Below are 7,401 nucleotides of genomic sequence, written 5' to 3'. Positions count from 1 at the left end.
TACTGGGAGGCTTATCACTAGATGTCATATGCATATGTGATAAGTGTAAATAATGTTATATTTTATGTGTTAATTTGTCAAAGAAAATGTGTTATTTTAGTTATATTTGTGCAAAAAACAAAAACAAAAAATGGACAAAGTTTTCAAGTATAGCCACAGCGCCACAACATTAGATATAATATCATCACAGCGCCATCATTGACACCACTGTGTAGAAGGGCCAACATAAGATAGTGGTGGTGGATGGTATGGATAAATGGGGTGTCCTATATTAAATTGGGAAGAAAAATATGGGTTATGCTCTATATATAGGGTTAGGAGCAAGTGGTGTATTCTGAGTGGTGATTGTAGGATATGATTGGAGATAATTGCTCAATACAACTCAACCTTGATGGGCCTAAAGTTATAGTATTTTGCTAACTAAATATAAATGTGATTGACCTACTAGAAGGCTTAGCACTAGATGTCATATGCATATGTGATAAGTGTAAATAATGTTATATTTTATGTGTTAATTTGTCAAAGAAAATGTGTTATTTTAGTTATATTTGTGCAAAAAAACAAAAACAAAAAATGGACAAAGTTTTCAAGTATAGACACAGCGCCACAACATCAGATATAATATCGTTACAGCGCCATCATTGACACCACTGTGTAGAAGGGCCAACATAAGATAGTGGTGGTGGATGGTATGGATAAATGGGGTGTCCTATATTAAATTGGGAAGAAAAATATGGTTTATGCTCTATAGGGTTAGGAGCAAGTGGTGTATTCTAAGTGGTGATTGTAGGATATGATTGCAGATAATTGCTCAATACAACTCAACCTTGATGGGCCTGAAGTTATAGTATTTTGCTAATTAAATATAAATGTGACTGGCCTTCTAAAAGGCTTAGCACTAGATCTCATATGCATATGTGATAAGTATAAATAATGTTATATTTTATGTGTTAATTTGTCAAAGAAAATGCGTTATTTTAGTTATAATGGTGCAGAAAAAATACAAAAAATGGACAAAGTTTTCAAGTATGGCCACAGCGCCACAACATCAAATATAATATCATCACAGTGTCATCATTGACACCGTTGAAGAGCCCAAATATAGACATGGTGGCACCTAGTCTCTGTTTGAAAGCACCATAACGTTGGAGGAGTCAGCGCCACAAAGCTCAACCAATTATCCCAGCACCACATTATCGGAGGAGTCAGCATTGTAAAGCTCAGTCTCTCTTTGTACAGCACTATGACACCAAATTCCAGCACTGCTGAGTTAAAGGAGTGCCACGTGGGCTTCGCTACGCTCAAACATAAGTAGCACCTCGATGTTATAGTTATAAATATTTAAGCCACGATCTATCAGCGAAACGATGTATCGATTCATTAAATAGTGGGTTCATGTCAGCAAGCACCATAGCGAAGAAAACCCTTAAATGCTGCGACATTAGTTTATTTTATGGGCATCACGGTGTAAATGTCCCGAGGGTTGTTGTGCCATAATTTTTTTTTTTGTATTTTTCTATAAATAGTCTGTTTGTATTATTAGCCGAAGAGTTCAACCACGTAAGAAAAATTCAAACTTTAAAGTGTCTTTATGAAATTTCCTTAGGCATGACAACTAAATGAATTCAGGAAACGGTAGATCCACTTCTTTAGAGTATTTTCGTCAGTGTTTGTGGAAGCAATTCTGTAAGTTCAAGGAGGAGCATAGAGGAGATGTTGAACCATTTGGTGATATATTTTATTTGATTAAAAAAATTTGACCAAACTATGAATTTGATTTCTACTATTTTGGATGCATGGTCATTACAGTTTTGAATTAAGTTACTAGCATAATGGATCTAGTTATTCAAATCTGAATATGGATTCAATTATTTTTTGCAATTAAACTTGAATAACAAAATCCATTAATTCAATACCACATTCAAAACTAAAATAACTAGATCCATTATGTTAACAACCACATTCAAAATAGTGTACAAGGTTCATAGTTGAACCAAAAAAATACTCAACAATATTTTTTAGAAACAATAGGACCTTAAGTATAGTTCACAAAAATTTAGATCTACCAAAATTATTATAACATTTACTATCTAAATCATCCAAAATAACTCTAACACTTGCTTATGTCTAGTGAGAAGAAATAATCAAAGAAAAAACATAAAATATACCTTAAAATAGAAATCTAGGTTGAAAACTTGAAGTCGGCGGTCGATTTGGGGTCGAACTAGGTCAGCGAGGTCGGACGTCGGAGTGCCAGTCGGATCTGGGTCGGCGGTCGGAAAAGTTTCGTCGGCGACGATCGGAGAACCTTTGTCGGTCGCGGTCGCGGTCGGACGAGCAGAGGCGTGGGAAACGAGAGAGAAAGAACGTGAGAAAGAATGAAATGTGAGTTACGGGCCTGGTCGTTTTAGGGTACTAACCGGCGGTTTTTCAGCGGTCTAAACCGCCGAAACAAAATCACTTATCAACGGCTGTCCGTCCGCCGTTAAATCGCCGGTGAATAATATAATCCGGCGGTTTGTCGGCGGTTTTCGGACCGCCGTTAATACCGGCGGTTTAACGTATAAAAAACACCGGTAGACCGCCGGTAAACGACGGCGGTTTAACCGCCGGAAACACCGGCGGTCCATAAACCGCCGGTTAGAACCGCCGGTAATAGCCATTTTTCCTGTAGTGTATCATGTGTAATATGGAGCATATGAATAGGAAAGCAAACACAACTAGGTATGTTGGATTGATATGATGCAAGTATAGGTATACTGCTTATCATCTATTAAATTTATAGATATAGATTATCATGAGGGGGTGATTAATAATACATGCTTTATTTAATCTTCTAAGATTTGTATGGGGTGATAGTGTGACATCTCAAATTCTTAACTATCGAGATATTATATATTTTGGCCTAAAAGCTTCACGATTTTATCCTATTGATATAACTTCCCAAATGGTCACACATCCCAAAATTGCTCTAGAATGAGCAAGCTTAACTGTAGAGTTTCTTATAAAAATTCCAGCCGTTACACTAAAAGGAACCTTAATGCTTAGGAGTTTAACTTTCATTTACTTAAGGAGTTTCACAATATCCTTCACTTAAATAACTAACATCGTCGTTAATATCTTTATTCCAGAATCATCCACCAGGCAGATAGGATTCTATAGGTGGACCCTACAAGTTCAAGTGGTGGCTTCTATCATGTAGCATTTTATCCCATACAGGGTTCAAGAGGTAGCTCACATGACATAGCACTTTATTTTATATGGTAGTTAGTTCCCATCTTCCGAGTGGTGTATTGCTCTAATATCATTTGTAATAATCAAAACTCTTAATTATCGATATATTGTCCACTTTGGCCTAAGAAGCTCACAATTTTGTCTTATTGGAGTAACTCTATAGCAGGTCATCTATCCTATAATTACTCCAGGATGAACACGCTTAACTATGGAGTTGCTTACAAAAATTCCAGCCATTACACAAAAGTGTGCCTCGATGTGTAAGAGTTTAGCTATCATTTATTTAGGGGTTTCACATATAGACTATGGGAGTTTAGAGTGGTATTGAGAGTGGAATACGTTAAACCTATCTTTTATCTCTTTGCGCTTGACTTAGCAGTCGATAATTTATATGCTCTGAATAACATTACATTATTAAGAGAATAAGTAGGAATTAGATAAATTTTATATTTCATCAATCCAAAATATTTTATTCATATAAGTGTATCTATTATTTTGTTATTGATTTTACTAAAGTGATTGAATCTTCATCAAATCTTATTTTTATTGAGTATGATAATTATTGTAGTTGAAATAGACAATAATAGTATTTGTAAGTAAATATTTTTCCTCGTGGGATCGATACTCAACTCTATTATTGTATTACTTGATTCAGCACGTATACTTTTATATATTAAGTGAGGTTTTTATACTTATTATGTTAAAAAAGACTTAAGTATTATTTAGGGATTGATAAAGCCCTAAATCATATTCATACTTCTTTAGGTTTTTCACCACCCTCATCAACATGCAAATAAAAAAATAATCAACTCATAATATAATAATCAATAAGCTATATAGTTAAAGAGAGTAAAATAAAAGGCACATTTATCATTTAAGATTATCATTCAATTTAATATCACTTGAATTTATACTTTGTTCTTCTTCTTACTCATAATCACCTTTTCTTTTTCTCATCAAAGCTATTAACTTCTTCACATTGAAAAACAAAAAACTCAAATTTGAAGGTTCTTGATCAATCTTACACACTTGTTCCCTTGCCCTTACTTAAAATTATTTAACCTCATATTATGAGCTCAAGAGCCCATCAAGCAAACAAATCATGCAACTGAACTCAAAGTACGATAAAGGAGAAATATGCACGTCAACACTCAAGTTATAACAATAATATTTATATGATTATAAATCTGTATAAAAATAGTAAAACTTACATATAGTAGGTAGTAGCAGTGAAGTCTATGTTGTAAAACTTGTAAACCAGTATGAGTGTCGAATCACTATGAAAGTTGTCATATCAGTATTATCAATCAGAAGAAAAATCATATAAAGTGGTAAAATATAAGCATTGATAAGGATTGTTGAAATCATATTAATATAGTAAAATTATATATGAGTGTACACATATTATCCATATATTTTGTATCAATATAAAATTAATATATTACATGCTGAATATGCCACATATTTAATATAAGTATAGTGAAACAGTAGAATCAAACAATATCGATGTTTATATCGATAACAGTAACAATCCAGTGGCATGAGCAATAAAATAATACAGTAATAATAAGTTTGTGCATTAATAAGAAATTCATATAGTAATAGAGACAATGCCTTAATAACATATTGTTTTGATTAAAAATATATTTTTAAAAAAGATTAATTTTCTTTGGGAAATATTTAATTTTGAATTTTGAAATTTAACACATCATTATGAACAATATATCGACTCGAAAGACGATCATATCGTTCCCTAATGGGTTCAAATTTCAGAATTATAATCGTATCTGAATTATCGTAGTCGAACTCAAAGGGAGAATTACATTCGACCTCGGAAGGTCAAAATGGACTTTAACCAATTGTTTGATTATTCTAATTCAGATAAAAGATCATTAATTTCATAATCGAAACCACAATAATAATTGATATATCTCTCCGAAGAAAGAAGATATCAATTATTATGGATCGTTCGAAAATGACGATAATGATCGTCGAGTTTGATTTTCCCAAAGAAAATTAATTAGAGATTTTGAAAAATTATTGGTTTTGAAAATCAGTTTTGGGTTTCTAAATCTCCTACGAGCACAAGCCCTCGTAGTTAATTACATCGTAGGAAATTAAAATTTCTTACAAAAACTTTCAATTAAAATAGCGGTGTAAATTTTATTTTTTTTAGATTTTCAAAGTTTGATATCAAAGGAAGAAAATGGTAGGAATTTCAAATGGGATTGGATCAAAATTGAAGACTTATTTTTGGAGTCAAAGGAAGAAAAGTAGGAGGTGTTTTGAGATTCTGAATTACTTTAGAAACACCTCAATCTATCTTAAGTGTTAGGCTTAAATTTGATTGAAAGAAATTTTTAGTTTAATGGTCGATTTTATTAGAAATTTGGGATTCAATTCCCGAAAGTTAAGGTCTTATGGCCCGAGCCAGCCTCGGAACCTAAGTCTAAATTGGGCACAAAAAATTAGTGCCCCGAACCTAGCTAGTGCAATGCGAATCTGGTCTTACCCCGGCCTGGATTGGGGAGCCAGCTAAACCACCTAAATGATTTTAAAATTATGAGTCTGATCTTTTTGTAAAGTGGTATGGACGTTAATTAGAAAAGTATAAAGGAAATGGGTCGACATCTAGAGCAGATCCTTAGTTGACCCCTTAGACTTATGTTGGGTATTTGATGTCTAAATAAATGCAATTAAATAGTAGACTCTTTTTAATTTGTTTCTAATGCGATGCATGCTAATTGACTTGATTGAATGCAAAATTGATATGTAGCAGTTTAAAATTTTTTGGCTTAGAAAATATGTTTTTCCCTAGAGATTGCATAACATCCCCTTGACAGATCGGCACCCTCATAGGCCAGGTGGTCTGCCAGAACCCGTAGGCGGGGAGATGCCTAACAAGATAGAGAAGGTATAATATGAATGCATGAAAAACCCTCGGCGAGTCCGAGCTTACTTCTTAGGACCATTTAGAGTTTCTATCTTATCCTAAAATTTTTATTTAATTGAAGTAAAAGAATTTTTTGACAAACCCCTAAGAGCCTAAATTTAATTACAGGTCAAACCAAATACGACATGCAGATAAAAAGACTAGAAAAGCAGGAGTTCTAATGCGCAACCAATTAAACTAAATCAATTAAATTAAATATATCAAATTGAATGTCCATAGGCAAGTGTCCTTTTATTACATCACAAAATTTTTGCAGAAAATTAGAGTGGCCGGGCACCACTGACTATAACCCGGATTCTAATCCTAAATTAAATGAGTTTAAGAATTGGGATTCTTCTCGTTGTCCATTTCTTCATCTTCTCACGAACATCTTGATTCGTCAGTTCCAGATATCCAAATGGAAAGAAACTCCCCCTTGAACAGGGTGTTATCTTTCCTCTTTGCATATTTGAAAGGGATCCTAATTTGACTTCCAAATGGAAGAAGACTCTCCCATTTAGGGATGTCTTCACCTCTTTGGAATTCAAATTGGATCAAATATCCCAAATTCAAGTCATTTCAAATAATTACAACCTTAATTGAATTAAATTTATATTGAATGAAATAAGAAAATCTAGACTCGATCCTACAAGGTTATCCTAATAATCAGTAGTTATAAATTCAATCACAAGCAGTTATAATATGAAAATTGAAATGCATTTTCTTTTTTTTTTTAGCCACAGTTGGCCATGCTCTTTTTATTTAAAGGGGGTCTTAAGCGAGGTAGGTACCTATGCAAAGAGTATATGATTTTTTTATTAATTGCCCCCTTTAATTTCAGCTCCTTGTATGAGCATGGCCACCTGCATAAGATTGCACAAGTATAATTTGTTCCTAACCTAAGGGTAAATCTAACGCACAATCAATCACAGAGTGCAGGAAGTAAGTAAATAAACACATCAATTCTACACTAGCAAGCAGCATGCAGTGAAAGCTTGAAAAACACGGCACACAACTGCAGAAAGTAAAACACCGGCCTATCCTAAAACTAGAGTCGATGATCCTAGCAAACCACCTAAAGTGTGTGAGGTAGGTCGTATGGTTTTGATATTTCCTAAATAGGATATTAGATTGAAGTTATTTGATGTTCGATTGGTTGGAAGGTTTAAGGGATATTTAGTTAGAATTTAAATATTAATATTTTGAATCTTTTAAAATTAATTATTTAATTATTT

The sequence above is a fragment of the Dendrobium catenatum genome, unplaced genomic scaffold (genome assembly GCF_001605985.2).
Source record: "Dendrobium catenatum unplaced genomic scaffold, ASM160598v2 fragScaff_scaffold_665, whole genome shotgun sequence".
NCBI classification, from domain to species: Eukaryota; Viridiplantae; Streptophyta; class Magnoliopsida; order Asparagales; family Orchidaceae; genus Dendrobium; species Dendrobium catenatum.
Note: the sequence above shows the minus strand (reverse complement) of the source record.